Source organism: Hyperolius riggenbachi, chromosome 2, assembly GCF_040937935.1.
Source record: "Hyperolius riggenbachi isolate aHypRig1 chromosome 2, aHypRig1.pri, whole genome shotgun sequence".
Taxonomy (NCBI): domain Eukaryota; kingdom Metazoa; phylum Chordata; class Amphibia; order Anura; family Hyperoliidae; genus Hyperolius; species Hyperolius riggenbachi.
This window is the reverse complement of record NC_090647.1, coordinates 554,712,133-554,726,624: the sequence shown is the minus strand read 5'-3', so window position 1 is coordinate 554,726,624 and position 14,492 is coordinate 554,712,133. Positions and strand designations below refer to the sequence as shown.

Here is a 14,492-nt window from a genome sequence, read left to right as displayed (position 1 = left end):
AGGATTGTACTGGGGGCACATCTGGCTATGGTGGAGGGGGCTATACTGGGGAGTGGGCTTATATGCGAGTCAATCACTTTTTCCTAGTTTCTGAGGGAAAAGTAAGTACCTCGGCCTATACACAGGTTGGCTTACATGTGAATATATAAGGTATGATCATTTATTTTTTTAATAAATAATAATATCAACTGTCTGTTTGTATCATAAGGATGCTGGAACTTTGGCAATGCTGCAGACCCAGAGTTCCGGAAAACAGCAGCTCGAGAATACAGCACAGCCCATCGCCAGATGCCACCATCTCAATGTCATTTTGGGACATTTGCAGCTCTCTCAGCTAATCAGCAACTCGGCTGCATCACAAAAAAGGCTGGAAAAGATTTAAATTCTCTGCACTTTCACCTTGCGAATGGAATTAAAGAAAAAAGGAACATTTTAAATGCCTTTATATAACATACATTTGTGTCATTCCTTATTAAACATGAATATTAAAATACTGTGCAATTTAAGAGGAATATTAAATATTAAGGTTCTCTAAAATGAATATTGAAATATTTAAGGAATGTGAACTACAGCAATTTGGAGGAAATGCTCCTGTGAGTTCGCAGGAAAGCAAGCAGCATGCTAGAAAAGCAGCAGGGCCGGATTTCTGGAGAGGACACAAAGGCTCATGCCTTGGGCGGCTGCAGCACAAGGGGGCACCTGGACGTAAAAGAAGGGTTGACACAAATAAAAGAGGAGGCTGAAAATGGGCAGCATACATTTGAAAAATGCGCGAGCTAATTTAGGCGCGATGTTAAATACCGATATTCCTAGCAATATCGGTAAATAACAATTTAAGCACAACATTAAATAACAAAATTGGTAAGAAAAAAAACAGTAAATAACAATTTAATTGCGGTATTACATTATCTGTAAATGTACCGATAATGTTGAACCTAACTATAACCTAACCTCTCCCTACTCTCACACAGAACTCCTCCCCTGGTGGTGCCTAACCCTAAGACCCATTTGGTGGTGCCTAACCCTAAAACCACCCTGGTGGTGCCTAACCCTAAGACCCCCGCTAGTGGTGCCTAACCCTAAGACCCCCGCTAGTGATGCCTAACCCTAAAACCACCCTGGTGGTGCCTAACCCTAAGACCCCCGCTAGTGGTGCCTAACCCTAAGACCCCCACCAGTGGTGCCTAACCCTAAAACCACCCTGGTGGTGCCCATGCCCAACCCTAAGACCCCCCCGGTGGTGCCTAACCCTAAAACCACCCTGGTGGTGCCTAACTCTAAGACCCCCCCGGTGGTGTCTAGCCCTAAAACCACCCTGGTGGTGCCTAACCCTAAGACTCCCCCGGTGGTGCCTAACCCTAAGACCCCCTAGTGGTGCCTAACCCTAAGACCCCCTAGTGGTGCCTAACCTTAACACCCCCTGATTCTGGTGTCCTCCTCCTGACCATGCATGATAGCTGTCTTCTTCACAGTGAGCTAGGAACACAGGAACTAGGTGTATGCACAATTTCCCATGAATTTGTGACACAGAGGCTCAAATGCTCAACAGACATGCCGCTAGCCAACAGCCCAGCAACACATTCTCTCTCTATGTAGGGGGAGAGGGCTGAAGCTTCAGGGAACAACGGAGTGGCTTCCACAGGTTGCATAAGGAGGAAAACAATGAACTCAGCTGCTGGCTGTCGTTTAAGGATCTAGGATGCTAGATCGTAGAGCAGCCTCGGCAGTCATTGGTGTCACCTGTACACAGGCTAGATCGGGTGTGGCTGCATTCCCTCCTCTCTCCTTCTACCTCTCACCTCTCACTTCTAAAAAGACATGCAGAGCAAGTACAAGAAATAACTCACCCAATCATTCGTTCCAGCGGCGATTGTCATGGCAACGATAGCATCACGTGACATGCCGTCATTACGTAACAGCATATCACATGGAGCTGCCATGGTTATTGCCATTGGGTGAGAAATTGGCAGCTTGGCAAGGTCTCATAACAACTGGGGGTATCCAGCCATTAAGACAGCCGAAACTGGGATGACGTAATGGACATGACCTACATATACATCAGATTGGACATCAGATTGGACATGTTGATTAGGACCCTATACAGATACGCGTCAACCCTCAACTGTCATCTGAAAATTTTCAATCTTCTATTCGGTAGACTTTTGACATTCGATGGTGTCACGCGCAGTCATTTAAAAAAAATGGTGACTGAACAATCTTCCGAAAACCTCCCAATGAGTTTTGTTGTAGGTGTGCACAGGCCTCTATTGAGGGAAAATGTCTCAACATGCGGCTGTAACAGAACTGGGATGCAACATGAAGTTGACATTAGTTTGACTTTGGTTCAACTTCTGTCAACCACTTGGATTTTAGTTTGAGTTCAACTTGAACTCAGCTTGTCATGGTCCCGTATATCTTGGAAACCAACTGACGTCAAATGGAACATAAACCAAGAGAGGACTGACGTGAAAAGCTTGTGTAGACCAGATCTAAGAAAGTGATTTATTGGACATTGGCAGATCCAGGAACATCTACCCAGACAAACGCAAGCTGTGCAACTAAGCGCCGCGCAGGACTACGCAAACATTAGTGCCTGAGGTTGTCAGTTAGCAAACATGTCTCAGTCATTACCGAATCCCCAGGCAAATCAATACAGAGAAAACAGATCTTCTCCCATGAAAAGCCTGATGGTTTGGTACGATGTTGGATTAGCGCGTGACACGTCGGTGTGACAGCTGGCTGACCGGGGCTCTATCGGGTCCCTGTCCCACATCTTCTACCTCTCAAAGTTAACAGCTGGGCTTCTTACAATATTAATGAGCCGGCTGCCGCAGCCAGGCCTGGCGTTTGTGCATCGTCTTGTACTGAGCGCGCCGTCCCTGGTGTCTTTAGCGAGTTTAATTTGTTACCCAAGCAAATATGACACAATGCCCAAGAGGGGACCCAACCTCGGGCTCCCACCGGCTGTGCCTAGTCCCTAATTGACCTACCAGCGTAGAGAGGGATTTTTTTTTATTATTCTGCCCAGAGAAGGAGATTTATGAAACAAGGACTTTGTACATTACCGAGGAGGACATGTTTGCATTAATTCTTGCCGTCCCGGTGGGGAACTCTCTGCGGAAGTCAAAGCGCGGTGCGACAACGGCATTAATCCACGACGAAGCCTTTTATCGAGAAACGACATGCTTCCCTGTGTTACAGACAAAGGTTTTTCATTCGGCCTTGGCCCCAAAACCATTTATTTCAGACTGTCTTCAGTGTAGCGAGCAAGAATTAAAAGTTGGCAGGTTCCCTAGCGATGCAATACTGAACGCAGAAGAAATAATCAATGGTTTAAGTCTTGCAGTGTTATAAATGAATAATTGTGTGTTACATTTGGCAGCGCTGTCTATTCTGCTTCTATAAGTGCCAGCAGGTGTGAAGGAAAGTGGAGTTTCCAGAGAAACCAACTGACAGAAAGCTTTTCCTCAATGTGTCCCAGGAAACCCTTCCCCCCTCTACCTCTGTCTCCTGTTCAGCTGAATTTCCCCCAATCCTAACAAGCCTAGCATTAGATAGCTACTTGGGCCTCACACAACTCAACCCCACCCCCATCTCACACTGCACTCTGGTGGCTGCAGGACAGAGGGCATTAATTATAGATCTATCCACTCTGCTTTCTCTGTGGTTCAGTAACTCTGTGACAGTCATGACATGTTCAGCATGTGCTTCATACAGTGGGTTGACATCTGTAGGAAAAAACCTACGACAAATGTCTGCTCACAGCCCATGTGTTGTCACACATAATTTAGCTTCATCCGGGCACTACAAGGTGAGAGATTGATCACATGACAGCACAGCGCTGCTTGATTAGCCATAGCCATTAACCCTGATCACACGACAGCACTGTCAGACTCAGTTTTGAATTGTAGTCGCTACTATTACCCTGGTTTAAAGACAGTGCATAGCTGTAATTTTTTAGCCCCGGTCCATCCAATTCTCCTGATCACAGTCCTACCCAAAGTTAGACAGGCCTTTCCAGCAACGCAATGTTTCAAGCCTTTTAATGTACGCAGTTCTTTATTATTTTAATTTTATTTTATTTTACAATGCCAGCTAAACTCTAAATTGCCCCTAACGCTTGCGAACCCTCTTTGTCATTTATCCTGAACTACAGCCTATCCTAAAACTTGACAGCAACATTAAATGTGACTAATTGGATGCAAAAAACAACCTGCCTGAGACAACAGATGGAAGGAAGGAGCTGAGTTTAAGAGGGAATTGCAGAGTGAACTGGGAAGAGGCACTCTCCCCCCCCCCCCCCATCCTATTCTCTTTATTTTGCGCAGAGGGTCTTGAATGGATAATCGTGATTATGTTCTAGAAGATGATAGAGGCGCGCGGCGGGGTGGTGCAGATAGGAAGGTATTATTCCTCGGCAAAAGAGGCGTGCGGTCTCGTGAATAAAAGAGTAAAGACCGTCCACCTACTGTTTAAACCGCCCTCCTCAGCGAGCTACCTCTGGCAATTAAGGACGAGCAGAGAGCGCACTGTTCCAATAATGATTGTTTTTAATTGTTTACTTGCCGCACCTGTTGGTACAACGAGCACTCTGAGAAAAATTGGGAGCGTATTCTCTCGGCGTTGTGGAAAAATACTGCCAACACAACGCTTACTAAACAATAGTAGGCTACAACGCTTGCTACAGTCTGACCATGCCAGCTACGCTAAGGGCCCTTTTACACTTAGTCAGTTGGTATGCATTAGTGTGCGTTAGTACGTGTTGGTACGCCTTTTTTCCATAGCAGTGCATTGTGAAAAAGATTTCAGTTAAAACGCGTTAAAGAGGAACGCCAGTGACAATTATGTAATAAAAAAAGTGCTTCATTTTTACAATAATTATCTATAAATGATTTAGTCTGTGTTTGCCCATTGTAAAAGCTTTCCCCTTCCTGATTTAAATTCTGACATTTATCACATGGTGACATTTTTACTGCTGGCAGGTGATGTCACTGGAAGGAGCTGCTGCTTGCTTTTTTTTGGCAGTTGGAAACAGCTGTAAACAGCTATTTCCCATAATGCAATGAGGTTCACAGACAGGAAACTGCCAGGAGAATGGTCCTCACAGTTTCCTGTGGCAGGGGTTTCACCACAATATTAGGCATACAGCGCCCCCTGATGATCCATTTGTGAAAAGGAATAGATTTCTCATGGGAAAGGGAGTATCAGCTACTGATTGGGATGAAGTTCAATTCTTGGTGATGGTTTCTCTTTAAGTGTGAACGGTGCCATAGGAAAACATGGGCATTACTTTGAAAATCCATTTTCTTTCAGTTCTAACTGAGATAAACTGATTAAGTGTAAACTGGGCCTTAATGAGGAATAAAAGTCTGACATCAAATTCAATAAAAATGTGTTTTCCTACTTTTTATTACCTATACAGTTATCATATTCGCTTTTGTGCACACCTAATATTGTCTGGTTACAGGTCCCCTTGCACAGGACAGAAGGAAAACAGAGAAATGCACCCTGTATGTATTAAGAGTTTAGCCTGTTTAATACCCCCTCATCTGTGCAGGGACGGATCTAGGGGGGGGCAAGCGGGTATCTTGCCCCAGGAACAGTTTGTTGAGGTGGCAAAATGAATGGCAGTTTAGGCGCCAAAACCTGACCTTTAGGCGCCAAAACCTGACCTTGCCCCAGGCGCAACTTGGTCTTGATCCATCCCTGCATTTGTGTCTGTAATTTGATCTCTCCCCTGTGCCACCTGACTGCCATGGCAGAGATGGCAGATATAAGCGCATTTGAAAGCACAGGATGTTGACAATATGTCTGCTTCCATGAAACAGGAAGTAGTCACCATATATTTATTGCAGGATTTGTATAAGCTGTAACAAAAAAATGTTTTTGCTTAAAGGATAGTATGCTGTTGATTATCATTTAGAGCAGAGAGGACGTTCTGAGTTCAGGTCCACTTAAAGCTATAAATTGGGGTTTTCAGCAACACTTGCACTTCCAGAAGTTTGGCCAAGATATTGATCCCCCCAACAAAATCTTCCCAACTGACAACTAACTCAAACTAGTCCCTAACATTATCTGCTTTCTGATGTATAAACTATACCCCCCCCCCCCGCCCCTCCCTTATAGACCATTCCTAATATTCAACCCCAACAACGCCCCCCATACTATCTGCTTCCTGATGCCTAAATGTAGCCACTCCCTTAATGTTAAGAAGTTTCTAAAGCCTAACCTTAACCACACCAAAACACTGCCTCCTTCCTTAATCCTAACCTTAACCACGCCCTAACACCATCTGCCTCCTGATGTCAAAACGTACCCCGCCCCTAACAATAACCCCTTCTTGATAGCTACCTCTAAGCCTACCCCCCCCCCCCCCCCACACACACACACACACACACATACATACACACACTATCTGCTTCTGGAACACTAAACTTAACACCCGCTAACCCCACCAGCCTACCCGACGCTAAGCCAGTAAGACAATCAAAATGCTGGGGTCTGCCTTGAAGAAACTGCCTATCTCTTTCAAAGATCAAGTTTCAGGAATGTGCATTTCATGCTATATAATAAATGTGACAAGGGACATTATATTGGGGAAACATCACAGAAATTGCTAAAAAGAATGAACCTACATAGGCACACCATAAGAGGACATAGGCAGGATAATCACTGTACCACAATTGGGCATTTTTACCAGCCAGGGCCTAGTGCTGGACATTTCTTGCTATCGTTTTAGATTTGTGAAGGACTTGGAAACCTTTGAACTGGAATAATAACAATCTTGATCGGTACATGGTGAACAGAACTCAATATCGACCCATGCCTCTTAAATCACCATCTGACATTTTTATAACCACCTCCACTGCTATACATGCCTATTCCCTGCCCGCTTCAAATTCCTGCAAGCTGTTATCTGTCACCCCCCTTTTCTTTCTCGTCTGATCCTAGCCAACCAGAACTCCTAGGAGTGTGTAAGGGGCTACAAAGAATCTAAAAACCCTCTTAGTGCCCTTAGGCCCGGGTCAACATTGTGTTTTTGAGCCAAACGGATCCAGTAAGCGGATCCGGTCTCCGCTTCACCAGATCCGGATGGCTCTGTGCACACTACAGAATGGAAGTGAAAACGGATCTGATCAATGATTGATCGGATTTAAGTTTCGCCGCAAATACAAACCTAATGTTCTGTAGCAGCCGGCGGTAGAGGCTTCCTCTTCTTCCGCTGCGACTACACAGCGTGTCATGTGATTAGTCACATGATGCGGAAGACGACAGAAGCCTCTACCGCTGGCTGCTACAGAACATTAGGTATGTATTTTACACTCCCTCACCCACCCGCCTGGTTGCTGCACCCTCCCGTCGTTTAGATTAGCGTCGGCACATGCCCCCATCCCCCCGTGGAACGGTGCGTTTCTTCAATAGTGTGAAGAAACTTTCCGTTATCCATTGCCCCAATGCTGCAGCATTTTTTGTCCGGATCCGTTCCGCTGGGCAGAACGGTCCGGAAAATTAGGGCCTGCGGCATTTTTTAGGTCCGGGGACCGGAACATATCCGTACCAACGGATGCATGTGACTGAACCCATAGGTTAACATTGGATCCTTTCACATCCGTTCCGTTTGTACAGTATACGTTCCGGTTCCGTTCCGCAAAAAAACGCTAATGTGAACCGGGCTTTACTAAAATGTTATGCAAAACAAAAGTTTGCCTTTTTAAAACAGAAGGTATTTGTGATTATTCAGATTGGAGTGAGCATATGAGGGCTCCCACAATGCATCACTGCTAAATATGCAAATCACCCATTGTTGTCCCTTTAAGCTGGCCACACCTCCAGAACCACTGGAATGCATGATGTGTAAGCTTGTTAATTGTGCAGATCCACAATAATCCAGTTCTGGTTCACCATGAGCTTTCTGGGCAATCTGTAACTCTGGGTGCTTCAAGTCCTACCCCATAGAGCCACATTAATCCATGCCATGCACTGATGAGGACCAACCAATCCGAAACAGTCTGTATGCATGTTGGATTATTGTTGCTCTGTACAATTAACAAGCTGATACATCATTGCATTCCAGCGGTTCTGGAGGTGTGGCTAGCTTCCAGAGACAACAAGGGATGATTTGCATATTCAGCAGTGATGCATTGTGGTAGACATCATATGCTCACTCCAACCTGAATAATCGCAAATTCCTTCTGTTTTAAGAAGTCACCCTAGCCAACAAAATGAATAACAAATAGGGCTTGGATAAGTCCAGATAATGCAGGTAGCAAGAACAAATCTGCTCGATGCCTCTGGTCTTAAAAACAGCGACTTTATGTCAGAAAGAAGCCCGTCCAAACTTGAGCCATCAAAATGTGCTCTTACATTCTGTAGAAATTTGGGATTTGAGTCTGTGTGTTTAGGGCCTGCTGAAGGCGGATTTACTCCACGATGCTAATCCTTCGAAAAAAAACCTAACAGTTTGAGCAAATAAAAAGAGTGTTCCAAGCAGAGCCCAGCCGCCTGTTTCACGATACGCGGAGAAGCCTGGCAGCCAGGCAGCGTTCATGCTCGTATTCCGAGAGTGAATCTAGGACGGAGATCCATCTGCCTTCTGCGTTCCACACCGTTTCCTCTCCAGTGGAGACACCTTGCCGTCAGGACTTCAGCTGGCCTGCGTCGTTCTACCTCATGGATCACGCAGCCTCTCAGCAAGGACTATCCCGTGTCCTTACTGTTATCGTGCCTGAGCTTTATCTATCAGAACTGATAGCACACAAAATTCAATGGACAGGAAAAGGTTAACGAAAACCCGGCTTTGAAGGGTACGATGACCTCAGAGGACAGCGAGGGGGGTTACCTATTCCCCGAGAAGGTCTACAAGGACAAATTACGCATTGCTATATTTCATGGACAAGAAGACGGTATTCAGTGAGGCCTCCAGGGTCTTTTTTCTCTTTACGTTTGAACAGATAGATAAGGGTTTAGGACCTCTGTTCGTTGTTTATTTCCGTCTGTGTCCCTCTGACTTCCTACAAAACTGGGAGGATGCTGAGCACTCTGTAGTAAACAATTAAGCTTTATTTGTCTGACAGTGGGTTAATGGCACATTGCAGACACAAACAGGACAGCTGTGAGCGTACAAACAGTGGCCTCGCAGCCGTTTCGTGGTACAGTACCACTTCGTCAGAGGTCCCTGCATAGGGCCTCTGATGAAGCAGAATTTTACGAGATGCTAGCATAATATTGCCCCTGTTTAACTCTCTAGTAAGGCCACATCTGGAATATGGAATTCAGTTCTGGGCACCACATTACAAAAAAGATATTGCAGTTTTAGAGCAGGTGCAGAGACGAGCAACAAAATTGATACGTGGGATGGAAGGTCTCACTTACCAAGAAAGGTTAGATAAACTGGGTTTATTTAGTCTAGAGAAAAGACGCCTTAGAGGAGATCTAATTAACATGTATAAATACATCAGAGGGCAATATAATAGCTTGGCGGATTAGCTTTTTGTCCCTAGGCCTTCTCAAAGGACTAGAGGGCATGATCTGCGCATGGAGGAAAAACGTTTTAGCCATTTATTTAGGAAAGGGTTCTTTACCGTAAGAGTGATTAAGATGTGGAATGCATTGCCACAGAAAGTAGTTATGGCAAATTCTATACCTGCATTTAAAGGGGGCTTAGATGCTTTCCTTGCGTTGAAAGACATCCATGGCTACAATTACTAGGTAATGCCTAATGATGTTGATCCAGGGATTGTATCTGATTGCCATCTGGAGTCGGGAAGGAATTTTCCCTTTTGGGGCTAATTGGACCATGCCTTGTAAGGGTTTTTCGCCTTCCTCTGGATCAACAGGGATATGTGAGGGAGCAGGCTGGTGTTGTACTTTATACTGGTTAACCTCGATGGACGTATGTCTTTTTTCAACCAAAATAACTATGTAACTATGTAACTATGTAACAGCGAAACATCTTGTCAGGCCGCGGTTTGCACCCTCACTGCTGTCCTGTTTGTGTCTGTGATGTGCCATTAACCTATTGTTTGACTTATAAAGCTTACAATTTTTACTGAGTGTCCGGCATCCTCGCAAATTAGCTCATCATGAGCACAGGTATGCTAGCTTTATGCAGGCACCCTGCCTGTTGTACCATCTAGTGCCAGCATCTTGCTTCGCCTAAATTCCTTCTCACTTCCTGTTGCAACCTTGGAGGTGGGAAATGAGGGAACCACTCCCATCAACACCTCACAAGTTTGTATTCCTACCTGTGTCTTTGTTGGGAAGCTCCGTTCCCCTTCTTTGGGGGCAACCATAGAAATGATGAAAAAAGCTGCTAATAGTTCCAGTCATTGCATAAAACAATTCATGCACATTTTATACAGTTTGGAATTGAGTCCATCAAATGCATTTCCTGTCGAGTTTAATTGTCCCGACTCCAATCTGCATGCAGTTTGCAGGGGGTGAAACTAGTGGGGAGCAGCTCATGTGACTGCACAGGGGCCCAGAGCAGTAGGGCCCCCCCCCCCCCAACTGTCTCTAACTCCGATTCAGGTGCCCACCCTCAGATCAGGTGTTTTGTGGCTGCACTTGTTATGGGTGGAGAGATCATGGCGGCCACACTTGTTTTATGACCCTTGTGAGATGGAGCCACCAAGGAAAGGGGTGTAAATATTAACCACTTAACGACCAGGTCAGCCGATAGGAAACAGCGTGTCTCTGTGAACAGCCTGCGAGCCTCCGATCGCAGCTCGCAGGCTATATATAAACACGCGGGGAAGAAATCCCCGCTATTTACAACATACGGCGCTGCTGCGCAGCAGCGCCATAAAGGAGATCCCCGGCCTCTGATTGGCCGGGGATTGCCGGCATCGGATAAGCTGAAGCCTATCAGAGGCGGCGCAGGACAGATCGACGTCTTGTGTCGCCCATAGGAAGGAGAGGAGGGAGGGAAGAGGAAGGAGGTGGAAAATCGCTGCGGAGGGGGGCTTTGAGGAGCCCCCCCCCCCCCGCTGAACAAAAATAGCTGGCAGCGATCAGACCCCCCCCAGCAGGACATCCTCCTAGTGGGGAAAAAGGGGGGAAGTCTGGTCGCCCTGGGCTGTCTGCTGATCTGTGCTGTGGGCTGGAGAGCCCATGCAGCACAGATTTGTGCAAACAAGCCCGGTCCTTAAGCGGTTAAGGAGCCCTGTCAAAGCTTTGCTGGGAGGAGGGGGGGTGCTGGCAACTTGCATGAATTTTGCATGCAAGGTTGAATTATTAGCATCCTGCTGATCACCTCCACTCACCCGGGATGGGAAGTAGAGGACCAGCACCACAATGGTATGGAATATGGTCAATGGAGTAGAGCACCAGAGGTGTTACAACTGTTATCCCCATGAACAGCTCTATTCCAACACCGTTATTCCACATTACCGTGGTATTATTGCAGCATTCGTTCCATCTTTTTCCTTGTACACAACTCTAACAGGAAGTGGGTTGCAAACCTCTCAGTGGTAGCAAAGACAGTAATATAAACCTGTTGAGCCAGTACAGGTGTTCTTTGGTTCCATAGAAGTGGGTGGAATCATCCAACCGCAAAGCCTTCATCCCCTAATGTATGTCATATTTGGTGAAACCATAAGGCGTGTGGTCTACACTTACACCATCTAAACACTGGCAAACAGCTTTGGAGATGTTCTGCCTTGAAGAATAGGAAAGGGTTATTTCCTGAAGCCAAGGAACATTACTAATGAAATACTAATGAACTTATATGATATCTAAGATAATGGAAGGATACGAGTCTCTTTGACCTAAAAGGTGAGGAAGGAATAACCGTCCCCAAACTGCGGTTTATTGTGACCTACAAGAGACTGAAAAGGTTAACAAGTCCCGGAGAACCTGCCAAGTCAAACCTCCAAGGAAGGAAAGGTTCCAAGCCTACATGACCTTCTATGGTAGGCCTGGTTACAGCTCTCAGTTACCTCCACAGGGAGGCCAAGGGTTATACTCCTGGAATTCCAAAGACGGTGGGGAGTTATATTTACCCCGATCTCCAGATTCTAGAAGGAATTACCCTTTCCAATGGCCAAAGTTGTCAAGAATTATTACTTCCCAAAAGGAAAGAAAAAAAAAATTACTACTGTTCAGGTGAACAAGTATTGGTTGTAATTTTTTGCCCCTAACAATACAATACCATTAATTACATGAATGATGACCTAAGTTTTGGAGAAATTAATTCATATTTTCAGAAAGATGTACATTTGTATATAAATAAACTTCATTTTTAGAAAACGAAAAAACATTGCAGTCAATGAGAAATGTGAAAATATATTTTTATGAAAATTCTCATTTTGTAAGAATTGAATGCAGTCTCACAAAACATTAAGGCAGATGACTAAATTAATTACTTTACTATGTGCCACGACCACCATTAGGAGGTCAATGTGGAACTAAATATTCATTGTCCTGCAACTTCCACCTTCGTAACATCTGCAAGATCCACCCTTACCTGACCTCTGCCACCACCAAACGCCTCATCCATGCCCTCATAATTTCCCGCCTTGACTACTGCAATGCCCTTCTGTCTGGTCTCCCTATGACCCGAATAGCCCCACTGCAGTCCATCATGAATGCGGCAGCCAGAATTATCCACTCCTCCCATCGCTCCACTACGGTGGCTCCCCTCCGTGAATCCCTCCACTGGCTTCCTATCCAGTCCAGAATCAGATACAAGATACTGTGTCTGACCTACAAATCTGTTCACAAAACCTATCCAACCTACATTTCTGATCTTACTCAGAGGTACACACCTAGCCGCTCGCTCCGCTCTTCCAATGAACTTCGCCTAACCACCCCCCGCATCACCCAGTCCCATGCACGCCTCCAGGACTTCTCAAGAGCTGCTCCAACACTATGGAACTCCCTACCTCCACCCATTAGGGCAGCCCCTTCCTTCAACATCTTCAAGAAGGCCCTCAAAACTCACCTTTTCACTCTGGCCTACCACCCCTCACAAGTGCTCCAAACCCGCAGCTGAACTCTGGTTCCCTACCTTTCGTGTCCCTACTTCTCCTTCTAGATTGTAAGCCTTTGGGCAGGGTCCTCCTCCTTTTGTGTCCTACCTGATCATGCACCTCCATTACTGTGAACCCATGCTATGGATCTGAGTGAACCCAACTTGCCTAATCTCCATGCTCCATCCAGTGACTGACTAAGCATTACCTTGTACTCATACTATGGTGTGTGATCTGGTTTTCTATTATTCCTGTATTGTCATATTGCTGTATGTCACCCCTAAATATTGTCTGTAACCAAAAATAATGTCCAGCGCTGCGTAATATGTTGGCGCTTTATAAATATAATAAATAAAAATAATAACATACACAGGGAGGGGAGGGGCAATGCTTACAATTAAAAAAAACATTCTCAATTAGCTACTTTATTTTAAACCTATTTTTCTTAGCTCTGTCCCTTTGTCTTCCCTCTCATCCTTTTTTGACACTTCCTTCTACATGATAACATCATTAACCGGTTCAGCCCCACAGTGTCGAAAACCTTATGCATCCGAGCAACGTTCACCTCCCCTTCATTCGCCAATAATTTTATCACTACTTATCACAATGAATTGATCTATATCTCCTTTTTCCGCCACTAATTAGGTTTTCTTTGGGTGGTACATTTTGCTAAGAATTATTTATTTCTAAATCCATTTTAACAAGAAGATTAAGAAAGAAATGAAAACCATTCATTATTTCTCAGTTTTTGGTCATTATAGTTTGAAATTAATACACGCTACCGTAATTAAAACTCATGTATTTTATTTGCCCATTTGTCCCAGTTATTACACCATTTAAATGATGTCCCTATCACAATTTATGGCGTCGATATTTTAGTTAGAAATAAAGGTGCATTTTTTCAATTTGCATCCATCACTATTTACAAACTTATAATTTAAAATAATATAATATACTCTCTTTACATGCATATTTAAAAAGTTCAGACCCTTAGGTAACTATTTATGTTGTTTTTGTTTTTTTAATTGTAATTTTTTTTATTTATTTTTTTATTAAAAAAATGTATTTGGGTAATTTTTGGTGTGGGAGGGAAACAGCTAATTTTAAATGTAAAATAATGTAATTGTTTAATAAAAAAAATGTATGTGGGTGTAGTTTACTATTTGGCCAGAAGATGGCCACAGTCAAAAAAGTCCTGGATGCAAACAATCTCGCATCCAGGAACTAGAAAGAGGATGGGAGAAAAAATTTTGGCAGAAAGACGGCGGTCTCTGATAAGAGGACGTCGGTTTTTCTGCGGGCCTAGTAGATCGGTGAATGGGAACTATATTCCCATTCACTGATCATGGGGCTAGCGGCAGGTGGCGGGAGCGCGCGTGCTCGATCGCGTGCAACGTGCAGCAGCAGAGCATATTTGGACGAACATGCTGAACTGGTTAAAGGGAACCAGAGCTGAGAGAGATATGGAGGCTGCCATATTTATTTCCTTTTAAACAATACCAGTTGCCTGGCAGTCCTCCT

The 14,492-nt window shown here is 44.7% G+C and overlaps 1 protein-coding gene across 1 annotated transcript in view; it reads right to left on the bottom strand.

Moving 5' to 3' along the window:
- LSAMP (limbic system associated membrane protein) overlaps positions 1–14,492 on the bottom strand; it is an 814,836-nt gene that overhangs the window by 672,216 nt on the left and 128,128 nt on the right. The gene's annotated exons all lie outside the window — the stretch shown is intronic.